We start from the raw sequence: 15026 nt of genomic DNA on the forward strand, positions 1-15026 counted from the left end.
TGTCTAGTACTATACCTGTCCAAATTTGGAGTTCACTCAATAAAATTTGTTTTCTTAATTCATTAAAGCTCTCCTTATTTAATAGAAAGTTATCATTAATAACTTTCAGAAGATTCAGTATGGAAATCAATTACATTTATCATAGTTATAAGCAAAATAACTGGTAGAACAATTTAAAGAGAGAAATAATTTATTTTGGCTCATGGTTTCAGAAGTTTCAGTTCATATTTAGTTGGCTCCATGCACTTGGACAGAACATGATGAAAGCAGGAGTTTGTGACAGAGGCTATTTATTCTTCATTTCTTGGAAGACAGAAAACAGAGAAAGAGACCAGAAGGGGTTGGGGACAAGATACCTTCAAGGACACTCCAGTGACCCAATTTCCCCAGGTAGGTTTCACCTTCTAAAGTTTCCAATACTTCCCAAAATAGCACCACCAGATGAAGATCTAAGCCTTCAAAACATGAGCCTGTGGGATCATCCTTATAGTCATACTTTGCATATTCCTCTGATGGCTTTCTTTTTTTATTTTGTTGTTTTTACATGAATTCTTAGAGATATGTCCCAGCAAAGAACAGAGACAGTATAATACAATACACTGTGAAGTGGCCCTGCAGAGAGATGATATCTGTGCTGCTACCAATAATGTATGTGAGTCCTCCTCTCCTTGTGTTTTTCTTTAGAAGTTTTTGAGAGATGCAAAATTCAAACAAGTGAAGACGAAAAAAATCAACTTTATTTTCACTGAATTTTTAAAAGAATTAGAAAACAATGTTTTAGATCTATAGTCACACCATCTTGGTAATAGCTGACCTCTACACTAATCCAATGTACAGACTCCATCCCTAACCTAGCTGGACTTTCACAGGCTACCTGTCTGGGGTCATGCTCAGGGAAGAAAAGAGATTATAATCTTTCCAGAGTAGGCCTGCCCAAGATTAGAACTGAGAAAAAACTTAGGGAAGCAAGTTTAGTTTCTTCTCTGAAGCTCACCAAGTCAGTCTTACCATGGGAAGCAGTAAAGGATGAAAAGGCTGAGAAGGGAGAAGGCAAAAGTGCTAATTAACTAAACTCCATGTGCAAAAAAGAATCAGCACAAATAGAGGTTCTAACAAAGCATTTTCCAGTTCTCTGCATTAAACTGTTTAGCTTTAAGAAATAATTTGCTACCTTGATAAGAGGTGGAAAACTAGATTAATATTAACATACTTCTTTGATTTCTTACAGGCTGAACTTTTTGATTTTTTTGTAACTTTCCTCTGTAATTTATCACTCTTTTATATTGGAGGTTTATCTTTTGATATTGATTTGTAATCTATGACATGAAGGATAATAATGATTTAATATTTCTATTACACAAATTCCTATTTGCCATTTTCTTTTGACTTTAATGAAAATAGTTTTTATTTCTTTAAAAGTCATACATACCATGTTTTTAAAATCATTAAAAAACAAAGTATAAGGAAAAAGTGAGAGATCTCTAGTAATTTCCAAGCGTGGAGGTAACAATCATTAAGACTTTGTTATATACCCTTCTAGCCTTGACAGGTGGATATACAGATGACTAGATAGAAATGTATACATTAAAGCAAGGCTGCACCTATCATTTTTTAAAAGTTAGGTTATTGCCATTTTTTAACCTTCAATATTTGATTTCCTATCCTCACAGACTCATAGCTATGTGTGAGTCCAGTTTTTTTCCTTTGGACATATTTACACAACATTTATATTTTTGATGTGAAAAAGTAAACTAATTTTTATTACAACTGAGCAGTGTATACTATTAACAATGTCTATAACTTTAACACAGTAGCAAAGATGAGAGACATTTTCTATAACGAGTTAAATTTTTCAAGTGTAGGCAATGACAAATGTGGCACACTTACTCAATCTGGTGAAAAATAACTTTATTTTTATACCCATTGCAGCATTCACATTGATTTCAGGATATCAAAAATATGCAAGGTTTTTTTTTTCTTTTTCTCCCAACAAGTTGAAGAAAGAGCACCAATCAGATTTGGACTCTGTAACATCCTGGACTCCTAACCCATGGAAAGCCTCCCTACACCATGCCATTCCTCCCCACCGGCTGGTTCCAAAGCTGCTTGTGTGAATCTGCATTATGAACAGGTGAGCATCACACACCACATGACTCCCCTATCCACCCCCTTGGAACATAATCCAGCATAACCCTCAGCATACTGAAACACCCCCCCAACAAAAGTGAAAAACATAAACAGTGAACTATAACCTAACACCAACAGAAGGTGGGGGTGGAATGCTGAACCTGACACAGAGAACCAGGGTGGAGCAAGAAACCAAACTCTCAGTGCTGAACTCTAAGTGAACAAATGCAGGTAAAGCAATGAAGGTTGAGAGGGCAGTGAGGTGACAAGCCAACCTCCCAAAAGAGCTGCTAGCACCCAGGAGAAGTCAGGAGAGGCACAAAGGCTGAGAGTGGGGGAGGGGAGGGGACACAAAAACTCAACCTCCCAAAGTGGGGCAGCTGGTGGATCCCAGAGCTGATCTCGTGGGACAGAGGGCAATATTCAAAACTGAATTGCCCCACCTTGCTGGGGGAAGAGCTAGCCAAACAGAGTTACAGCTGAAGGGCAACAAAGTTGCTGCCTGGTGAAAACAACAGCAACTATGACCACCTTGCAAGAACTGGAAGGCTTAGCTCTCCTCCCAATTGCAACTAACCCTGTGGACAAAAGGAACCAAATACTACTCACAAGCCAGTCATCTGGTGAGACCACATCAGAGCTCCCATTTGCGTGCCAACACCAGATTGGACCCTAAGGAAAAACTCCAGAACTTTTACCAAAAGCCTGAACTTTTTGCTGTTCCTGTACCTGGTTTCTGTATTATTAAGTTCACCATCACTATTTTCTTATCCCTATTCTTACTTTACCCCTTCAGTTTTCCTCCTTTTCCTGTGCTACAATCCATTATTCTCCTTCCATCCACTCTCTCCACCTGTCTTCACCTCCCCCTTCTATCCTTCCACAACCTGTCATCACACTACTCCTCCCTCCTACACACCCACCACCTGCTGACTAGCCTAGTGTACCAACTGTGCACAACCCCAGCCCTGTGCAATCCCTGACACAAGCACCCTCCACTACAACAACAGAAATACACCCACACACACACAAGAGCCACAAAACTCAGAACCCCCATACCACTTCCCCACCCACCCACCCCTTTTCCTGCCCCCCTTTTTAGTGCCACCAACTGCCCAAATTTCTATATCTAGCTTAATAACCATTACCCCCCAACTCCCACTGTTTATAGATTTTATCACCATGGGGTTTTCTATGTAATATGTAAACAACTGGTCCGGGATTGAACCTGTGGATTTGTTGTTGCTAAACTACACCTCCAGGCCAGAGACAGAAAGAGCACATCAACCTAGCTAACATCCAAGTCACTCACAACACAAAAATTAAATCAAGGGAAAGACAATAGGCAATTAAAATCTCCAATTAGCCTATCAAGAATATACTTGCGCAGCACCAAGTGGAGCAATGGGAAGAAGAAGAAGGGATAGAAACCACTCGACTCAAAAAAATAATTCAATACAGGATTTAGTGGGAAATGAAGAAAATGGATATCCAGTTCATGACCCCAAGAAAACAATGACAAATATCACTAAGGAGCCTAGAGGTGCCCACAAAAAAAAAAAAAAAAAAACCCTCAAAGAAGAAATCTTAGAAGAAATCACTGAGAAATTCATGTAGAAAATACCAGAATGTACAAGACACACTCAAGAAATTTCAAGACACTAAAAATAAAGAACGAAGAAGATACAGAACCAAATAAATGAACTCAGAGAGGACTTCAACAAATACCAAAATGAAACAAAGGACACTATTAAATAAAAAGAGATATATGAATTAAAGATGACAACACAAAATATAAAAGAACTGTTGAACAAAGATATGGAAAACCTCAGAAAAAAGAATCAAACAAATCTTGGAAATAAAAAGTCCCTTTAGTCAAACAAAAAATACAGTGGAAGGCCACTCTAGCAGATTAGAACAAGTGGAAGACAGAATCTCAGAGCTAGAAAATAAAATAGAAGTTAAAGGAAAAAACAGAAGAAATCTTAGCCAAATAACTCAAGAGCTGTGAAAGTAATATGCAAGAACTCTGCAACTCCATCAAAAGACCAAACCTGAGAATCATGGTCATTGAAGAAGAAGAGGTACAAGCCAAAAGGATATGTAATGTATTTAATAAAATAATAACAGAAAATTTCCCAAATCTCTAGAAAGTTTTGCCCATTCAGGTGGAAGCCTCCAGGACACCAGACAGACTTGACCAAAATAAAACCTTCCATAGCATATTATCATTAAAACAACAAGCACAGAGACCAGAGAAAGAATACTGAAGGCTGTAAGATAGAAAAGAACAAATAACATATAAAAATAAACCCCTCAAAATCACAGCAGATTTCTCAATGTAAACATTAAAAGCAACAAGGACATGAAGTGAGGTATTTCAGGCACTGAATGAAAATAATACTCTACCCAGCAAAACTATCATTCAAAATAGATGGAGCAATAAAAATCTTCCACAATAAACAGAAACTAAAACAATATATGACCACCAAGCCACCACTACAGAAGATTTTATAAGGAATTCTGCACACAGAAGACGTAAGCAAACAAAACCACAAGAAGATGGAAAGAATCAAATCACAGAAGAAAAGACAAGTAATCAGAGAGTACCACTGATTTGGTTGCACACAATCAAATCCTTAAACAATAAAAATAACTAAATGGCATGAATCACCACATACCTATCATTATTAGCACTGAATGTCAGTGGACTCAACTCCCCCATCAAAAGACACCATTTGGCAAACTGGATTAAAAAGGAAGATCTGATGATCTGTTGTTTACAAGAGTACCATCTTATTGACATAAATAAACACTGGCTTAGGATGAAAGGCTGGAAGAAGATATACCAAGCCAATGGCCCCTGAAAACAGGCAGGAGTAACAATACTTATATCAGACAAAGTAGACTTCAAACTTACATTAATCAAATGAGACAATGAAGGACATTTCATACTAATAGAAGAGGCAATACATCATAAGGAAATAACAGTTACCAACCTATATACACCCAATGCCAGTGCACCTAATTTCATCAAACATACACTAAAGGATTTAAAAGCACATTAAATGTGCTTTTAAATGTGTTGGACTGTGTGTCCAACACAGTGGTAATGGGAGACTTTAATGCCCCTCTATAACCAATAGAAAGGTGATCCAAACAAAAAAATCAACAAAGAAATCCTAGAACTAGCATTCTACATGTTCAACGCAATTCCCATCAAAATCCCAATGACATTCATCACAGAGATTGAAAAATCTACCCTAAAGTTCATTTGGAAACACAAAAGACCACAAACGGCCAAGGCAATACTGAGGAAAAAAAGAGCAATGCTGGAGGTATCACAATACCCAACTTCAAACTATATTACAAAGCAATAGCAATAAACAGCATGATACTGGCACAAAAACAGACATGCAGACCAGTGGAACAGAATAGAGGACCCGGATATGAAGCCACACAGCTATGCCCGTCTTATTTTTGACAAAGGTGCCAAAAACATACGATGGAGAAAAGACAGTCTCTTCAACAAATGTTGCTGGGAAAAGTGGTTATCTGCCTGCAGAAAACTGAAACTAGATCCATGCCTGTCACCCTGTACTAGTATCAACTCAAAGTGGATCAAGGACCTTAATATCAGATCTGAAACCTTGCAGTTAGTACATGAAAGAGAAAGGAATACTCTGGAAGCAATAGGTATAGGCAAGGATTTCCTCAGTAGAAGTCCAGCAGCCCATCAACTAATAGAAAGGATGGACAAATGGAACTACATAAAATTAAAAAGCTTCTGCACAACAAAGGAAATGGTCTCTAAACTGAAGAGACCACCAACAGAGTAGGAGAAAATATTTGCTAGCTATACATCAGACAAAGGACTGATAACCAGAATACACAGGGAGCTCAAAAAACTAAACTCTCCCAAAATCAATGAGCCAATAAAGAAGTGGGCAACTGAAGTAAACAGAACTTTTTCAAAGGAAAATGTCCAAATGGCCAAAAAACACATGAAAGAAATGTTCACCATCCCTGGCCATAAAGGAAATGCAAATCTAAACCACATTAAAATTCTACCTCACTCCTGTTAGAATTGTCAACAATTAGACTTCCCATCTTGGAGCATGATACATCACTGAGTAGAGTTCTTTTATGTCTCTTAGAAAAACTGTACATATTTGCAAAGCTGTCCTTTTCTGCTTTTCTATTGGTTGTTAACACAATGCCACTACTGCAGATCATGTCCTCCATTCCTTTTATGCTGTCAGATTCAACACTTTGCATAGAGTCCATTTGAAAGGATGAGGTCTTTTCCCTTCCTATTTTAGTTGCATATATGTGGGTAGCTGACAGTGTGGCTCAGGTATTTTACATAGAGAATTTAGCTATCCATCACTACTCCCTTATAGGTTAAAGCTTCAGGTCAACTACAAAGAGAAAACAGAGGGTGAGAGGGTTTTGAGAGGAGGGTGATAGATTTGATAACCCTATTCTGAGAAGCCAGTTTGGCCTTAATGCATTAGCTTTCTTACTCTCCCTCTTAACAGAGACCTGCTAATGATTTTCCATTTCTTCCCACAAACACTTTCTCCCTTTTATGCTTTATAGCCAAGAGATAATATGAACACATTTTTCTCCTTGGCATTCATAACAGAGTTAAGGCACCTCTTTTTAATTCTGGCCTCCATCCTGAACAGAGACAATCAACACTTGTTTCATTGGGCCCAAGAAAATCACATTCATTATTTACAGGCATGTAATTTTCTCCTTTGGATGTAAAATGGTATGTTTAGAGCTTTTCCACTTCCATAAAGTTTCCTTAGGAGCATTTTCCCTGATGAATAATATCTTGCATTGCAGATGAAAGAGTTTGGTATAAGGGCCATTTGGGAGAGTTTAGCCAAATTCAAATGACCTGAAACTACCATGTGCCACAAGTTACTTAAACATAGCTGATACTTTCTATTATAGGAGGGAAATAAGCAAAAAAAAAAAAGCTTTCCTCAATTCAGTAAGAAAAGTTACTTTCCTCAATTCAGTAAGAAAAGTTATACCATTCTGTATCAATACACATTAGTATTGTATTAGTACTAATGATTGTATTAGTATCAGTACAATTATTAAGGGCAGAAATTTATTCAGAATCTAGGAAATTTAATTAAAATCTGTCAAGGATACCTTACAGTATCCTTGTAAAGAAAATATTTACCTAAACCTTTTGACTTATATGTCTTATAGATTCTCTGCTCATAGAACCATACAACTAACAAATGATCAATAATATTCATTTTAAAAAGGAGTTTTAGTTCTGTCTTTTCAATGAGGGCTAACATATTTTTTCTCTATATTCATCAGCATTTAATATTGGATACATACAACTTTTCTTTTTTTATATATTTATATCCTGGATCCCATAAAATTTATTATAATCATTTTCTTCTTTTCAGATACTCATAATAATATCCATTATGGAAAAGTTAGAAAATACAGATAGAAAGAGCAGTGAATCATTTAAAATTCCACTACCCAATCATAACCACTGTTAAAATGTTGGTTATTCCTAAATTGCACCTATTTTACACATAAACTCCTAAATTTTAAAACAAATAGGGAATTTTATTTTCTATAGTCTTCTGTACCTGTATTTCTTTAAACATTTTCTACATTTACAAGTACAGACTCATGTTCTAATTTTAAAGAATTTCACAGAATTCTACCAGACATAGAAATGATAATTTAGGAAATAATTTAGAAATGATAATTTAGGCTTTAGGAAAGCCTTTATTGTTGAACTTTTGGAGTGCTTTATTAAAAAAAAAAAATCTTTGGAAAAACAGCTTTGTATATTTTTTGTTCCTTAGGGTAGATTTCCAGAAGAGAATTACTGGGTTAAAAACCATGTAACTTTTTAAAAGCATTTTTAAAAGTGATGCATTTTATCAAGTTATTCTTCAGAAAGGCCACAATGATTACATTTCCATCTGAATTATGTAAAGGCACCTGCTTTCTCACACCTCACCAATACCAAGTATTCAAATACTTATGCTAATATCCTCCTAAGTAACATCATCTTTTAATAGCTGGTTGGCATGGGTTTTTTTAAAAAAGGAGAAAGGAAGGAAAACTGTTATTTTAGTGAGTATCTAAAGGTTTATTGGTTGTTCGCCATTTAATTAACTATCACAGAGCCCTGTATCAAATCTAACTCCAATTAATCCATATTCCTAATTATTCTTATAGTTAAATTAAATATATTAAGAATTGATTGTTTTCAGCAAAGCCACTATTAAACCTCAAAATGCTACTCAAGATCTTGCAGCTATCTATTTAAAAAGCTTTTAACCAAGTCCCTAAGGTTTAATATTGGCATCATTTCCCAGTGGTTAAATGAAATAAGCAGCAAAGAAAACAGGTTTAAATCAAGCTGGGACTTCTGCCACATTCTAAGATTGAACCAGTTATTTTATTTTGTTTCTGTTTCTATGTAGGTGATTCCTCTCTAGTATTCTTCAAAATACTCAAAATAGAGATTGATGAGAAAGAGAGAGAGAGAGAGAGAGAGAGCTAGAAAGAGAAAAATAAAAATCTGCAGGCTTTCCTGTTCTCAGATGTGGTTTTAAAATCTAACATGATTTTAGAAATGATTTTCTTTTCTTCTCTTCTCTCCTCTCCCCTCCTCTCCTCTCCTCCCCTCCCTCTTCTTGTTTCTTCTCCTCTCCTCTTCTTTTTGGTGGTACTTGCACTTACCATTTGAGCCACACCCTAGTTCTTTTCCTTTTTAGTTTGTTTACGAGATAGGTTCTCACTAACTTTTTGCCTGGGTAGCTTCAACCTCGATCCACCTATCTCTGCGTACAAATTAGCTGGGATTACAGATGTACACCACCGTATTTCGCCTTGAAAAAAAGACATTTTGTATTTTAGTTTTAATACAGCACATAACAGATATCAAGCTATAGGCAAAGTCAATAAAAGGGTTTAGAGAGTGGTTATATTAATAAAAGGATTCATACAGACATCTCTTTGGAGACAGCATGGCTTTGCTGTGAGACTCCATCCTAACCCATCTAAAGTAAGGTAAAGGTTTATTCTTGTCACCTTACCCTTACTGATGTGACATTTACTGGCTTCTATGAGAGATTTAAATTACTCTCTAAAGCTGGAAATTCCCAAGGAATGTTGCCCTGACCCTCATGTGAGAGAGACTCAGTGGGCTTGGACAGAGAATAAAAGTTCCCACATTATCATGGGCCAGCAATCCCAGAGTTTGTCAGGCCAAGGGTCAAATACTGCTCCTTGTGGACCTAACATAAGCCACACAGAAGAGAAAATCATGTTAACTCATGTCACATTCTGTCAAGAGAAGTATCTGAGAATGTGAGGAACTCTAATAAAGGAAAGTCTGTGGAAAGGAATGAGAAAATGACAGACTAGAGGTGATGGGGAAAGAGAAATGGTGAGTCGAAGGCTGAGCTGCACTGAGAGGCCACAGAAGCACCCAGGAGAGCGAGTCCACTGGAAACATCAAGATCAGGAGCCACAGGGCAAGGTCAGAAACAGTGGCTGGCCTGTTGAGGAGCAGGTCATAGAGGAGAGAAAATCATTTCCTCTTGGAAGCTGGTGGCCACCAACAAAGGGATGTCCTACCTTTCAATTCATATACAAACAAAATTGGTATTTGGACTGGATGTTTTTATCTTATGAATCCAGAGTTATTTGAAACATCAAGAGACAAAGTTCTATCTAGAAAAAGAACATTTTCTCTGTGAAAAAAATTTAAGAGAACAATGGCAGACATAATGATAGCTATCATACATTAAGTCCCTATATGCCAGGCATTATTCTAAAATTTTTAGTCAACTCTAACTCTTTGAATCTTCACCACATTCATTGGAGGTAAATATTTTTGTCCCCAGTTTACATAAGAGGATGCTGAAGTACAAAGAGATTAACTTGTTTGACAAGATCACACAGAACAGGGATTTGATATTTAGAATCTAATTCCAAAGTCTCGAGCTCAAGGTTAGGTGCAACCATTAAAAATTATATAGCTCAAATATCTGAAAATCCCTCTGGGCATTTTAGGAGAAAACATCTCTGAGGAATTTAGGAGTCATAAACAATCCATCATCCTTGCCTGGTCCATAGCATACAATATTATTAATTGCTTGCTGACTCTTATCTTCTAATGATAATAATTTGGGGGCAAAGATCATGTCACTCAAATTAAATTGTAAGCTTCTTGAGCGTAAAGATAATGTCATCCTTTTGCACAAATGGACTATCTATTCTACACCAGATAACATCATTGTAGATTATTACCTTGTAAAATAAGAGAAATAATTAAGAGATAATGACCAGCTGGTGGCTTATGCCTGCAATCCCAGCACTCAGGAGGCTGAGGCAGAATTCATGGCCATTCCATCTAGATTTTCCAGTTTATTAAATTTTCAAAGTATTACCTAAAGATACTCTGAATTTCACAGTTATTTGTTGTTATATCCCCTTTCTTATCTCTAATTTTATTACTTTGGGTCATTTTCTTTTGGTTACTTTGGCTGAGAATTTGTCAATCTTACTTAACTTTTTAAAGAACCAACTCTTTGTTTCATGGATCCATTGAATCATTCTTTTAGTCTCCGTTCATTGGTTTCTTCCCTGATCTTTCCAGCTATTGATTTGGGCTTTGGCTTACTCTTAGTTTTCTAAGACCTTCAGGTATAGTTCTCAAAAAATAATACAAATGGCCAATTATTGCATAAAGAAATATTCTACATCCTTAGGCATGAAGGAAATGCAAATCAAAACATCCTTGCGATTACAACTCACCCTAGTCAAAATGGCAATCATTAAGAAAACAAGCAACAACAATACAAAAGAAAACAAACAACAAATGTAGAAAAGTCTTCTACACAGTTTGTGGGAGTGTTCACTACTGCAGTCACTAATTTATGTTGGAAATGAGTAGGTGGGTTCCATAAAACACTTAAAAACAGAGCTACAGTATGATCCTACTGTACCTCTTCTGGGTATATATCCATAGAAGTGTAAGTCAGCATACAATTGAGACACCTACACACCCATGTTTATAGCAACACTATTCACAACAGCCAAACTGTGGAATCAGCCCAGGTGCCCATCAATCAATGAATGGATAAAGAAATGTAGCATATACACAATGGAGTATTATTCAGCCATTAAGAAGAATGAAATTATGTCATTTGCCTGAACATGAGTTGAATCAGAAGTTATCATGTTAAGCTAAATAAGCCAGACGAGAAAGACAAATGTTTCTCATATGTGGAATACAGACCAATGGAAGGATGACTTGATTATAAAAAGGGGACTGTTTGGGGGGGAACCCGTGAAAGGGAGGAGGGTGAAAGGAGAAGTGATGAGGTGATTATAATGAAAGTACCTTATATGCATGTACCTTATATATGCAGGTAGGAAAATAAAATAATGAAACTGCTACCAGAATTCCTGTCCTCTGGCATCAATGTCAATTTATAAATAATGAGAACAGAGTTTTTGAGGAAAAGGAAATAAGGTTTATATTCATCAAAGAGGAGAATGGGGAAAGTCAACCTCTCAAAGGTCTGTCCTCCCACCTCTGAGAGAGAATGTCTCCTTTTTAAAGGGGAGTTCAGGGGCTCAGCTTGACTACGTGATGAAATGCATGTACAGAATAACAGCGGCTTTGGTTCTCCAGATTTACTGGTGCCAGATCTCCAGTTGTACGTCTTGTCTGAGAGGTTTACTCCTTTGCTTATCAAAGAGAGAGAGAGGGGTAGAGACTGCCTGGTTTAGTTGAAGAGTAAATGGAGTTAACTTTGGGCTCTGCAGCATGCAGCCAAAGAATGAAAAAGTGTCAATTTGATTAAGAAGCACAGCTAATTGGCCAGCATGCAAGATGGCTACCCCCAAATTTTTCCCCTTTTGTAGTCCGGGTTACATTTTCCCCAGTTTCAGTTTATTCCTTCCATTTTTGTGGAAAAGAGGCATGGCATTAATCTGTTTCCTGTATTTAATTAATTCATGGGCCCAAGTAAGAAGTCAGTGCTCCTCGCAAAAGCAGCCTTCAAGCCCCTGTTACAAAACCTATTAAAACTGTTTTAAAAGGAAGGCAAGTAATAAGAAAAGTAATAAAGGGGATGAACTCGATCTAAGCACATTATACACATTTATGGAAATATCACAATGAAACTCCTTTGAATAATAAATATATGATATGAAGTAATTTAAGTTAAAAGAAAGATCTTAATGTAAAACCTGAAACTTTGAAACTACTAGCAGGAAAAAGAGATAACACTCAAACGCATAAGCACAGGTGATACCTTGCTGAATAGGACTACAATTGCTCAAGAGCAAGTATTGACAAATGGAATTGCATCAAATTAACAAGCCTCTGCACATAAAGGAAACAATTACTGGAATAAAGAGAAAGCCCAGAATGAGAGAAAATCTTTGCCACCTATTCATCAGGCAATGGAGTACTATCCTGAATATATAAAGAGTACAAAAAATCAAACACTGCAAGAACACACAATCCATTTAATAAATGGGCAAGAAAATTGAACAGTTCTCAAAAGAAGAAATATAAACAGCAAATAAATACATGAATGTTCAATATTCTTAGCCATAAAGGAAGTGTAAATTGAAATGACACTGGGATTCCATTTCATGAATGATTATTATAAAGGAAGCAAACAACAGCAAATGCTGGCAAGGATGGGATAAGAAAAAGAACTCTTATATTCTGTTAGTGGGAATGTAAACTTAGTACAACCACTACGGAAATTGGGAAGGAGTTTCCTTAAAAATTAAAAATACAAAGAATCATATGATTCTGCTACACCACTCCTAGGCATATATCCAAAAGAATGAAGTTTAGAAATACCTACACAGCAATGTTCATAGCAGCACCATTCACTATAGCCAAGCTATAGAATCAATCTAGGTGCCTATTAACCAATGAATAGATGAAGAAAATGTGGTATATATACACAATGGAGTATTATCCAGTCACAAAGAAGAACAAAACTATGTCATTTACATGAAAACAAATGGAACTGGAGATCCCATGTTAAGTGACATAAGTCAGACTCAGAAGGAAAAATTATCATATGGTTTCTCATATATGTTGAATCTAGAACTAAAAAAAGTGGCATGAATATGAAAGGGGACTGTTTGGGAGAGGTAACCTGAAGAAAGAGGGAGGGTGAAAGAAGAACATAGGGTACAAATATTATCAAACTGCTTTATTTGAATGTAGGGAAATAGAATAATGAAATACTTAAAACTTATATTACAAAAAAGAGTTCACAGTCAGCCTCAGCTATATCTCAAGGAAACAAAAACAAACAAAAGAAAAAGAGATAATTGCATTTGCATAGAGTCATTTCTCAGATTTCAACAATAAATAACATTCATTGAGCATCTCCCCTGTGCCAGGCACTGTTAGAGTTATTAAATGTTCTCATCGATCCCAGCAATAAGTTTACGAATTATTATTTATCCCATTTTACAGATGTGGAAATTGATTCACTAAAAGATTTAAAAAAAAAACCAACTTTCCCGATATTTTACACCTAAGGCATGGCTAAGTGGGTATTAGAACCAAGGAAGTATATAACAAAGCCACCCGTTCAACCACTATACTACTTTACAGAAGAAGTAAGCCAGGATTCTGGAGCGTAAGTATCATATCCAAGGATCCTGGTAAAGGATGAAAGTTGGATTTGAAATCTAGTCATGTTCTTCCATGCTCTTCCTTCCTGATCTAATTGAATCACTCCACCCTAAACTGCCCCAAATATCAGCTTTATCCCTAGATCTCCCATTTTGGACTTCTATTTTAGTATCTTGCCATTGCAAGGGCTCTTTTGGTCATCTCTTTGTGCATATATGAGTCAGAGATGCTAGTAGAACTTAATAAAATCTCCTTCTGCTCTTAATTTAAATACAAGAGAAAGCTTGACAGTGTTCTGGAAGTGATACTCAGAAGCAGAATTTCACTTACACTTTAATTAACACCTTCTTAGCAGACTTTTAGAGTTTGAACTTTGATACCTTCTGTAAATTAGCAGTTGTTTCTGCTGATTGTCATTTTAGACTGACCTGGTTGTTGGACACATGGCATTCCGATCTCTCTCAATATATTATGGGCCCAACATTTCCTTCAGGACTCAGCTCAAGTTTCACCTTCTTTCTGAGACGTGTCAGTAAGTTTCTCCCTCTTTACCTCTGTATGGCTTTGTCAAAGCCTATTAGTTAGTATCCTATGAATTGGGTATTATCTGTTGTCTTATACTCCAGGCCTATCTTAACAAGATTGAGGGCAAGGAGCTTGCCTTGCTCCTCTTTATATCATCTATTGCCATGTACTCCGGTTTAGGATGAGTTGAGAATAAATGGAACCTAGAACCATGTGGAGTGATACAGAACATGTTCCAAGAGATAACTAAGAATCTCTCACAATGCCCAAGGGAAAGGATTATATCTGAAATATTTGACAGAATGGATTTTCAACCAGTCTGAATGCATACCAGCTACTAAAACTCATCAGTGTAGTTGAATATTCTCTCTGCCTAAATTGATACTAATTATGATATACTACTTAGGAGTATGAACTCTGAAATTAGATGGATTGAATTGAATTATGCTTCTGTTTAACCTTAGAACAATTTTCTTTGCTTCTCTGTACTCAATCTCTTTCTCTTTAATAAAAGATATAATAATAGTACTTTCTTCATAGGGCTGTTATGAAGATTAAATAGGCTACAGTAGGCAAAGCACTTAGTGTATATAAGTGCTTACGCACATAAGTATTGGTTATTATTGTTAATTTCTCTAAACTACAGGGTCTAGTTAGCAAGGTCAAGGCACCAGGCTTTGTTGAAACC

Source organism: Castor canadensis, chromosome 7, assembly GCF_047511655.1.
Source record: "Castor canadensis chromosome 7, mCasCan1.hap1v2, whole genome shotgun sequence".
Taxonomy (NCBI): Eukaryota; Metazoa; Chordata; class Mammalia; order Rodentia; family Castoridae; genus Castor; species Castor canadensis.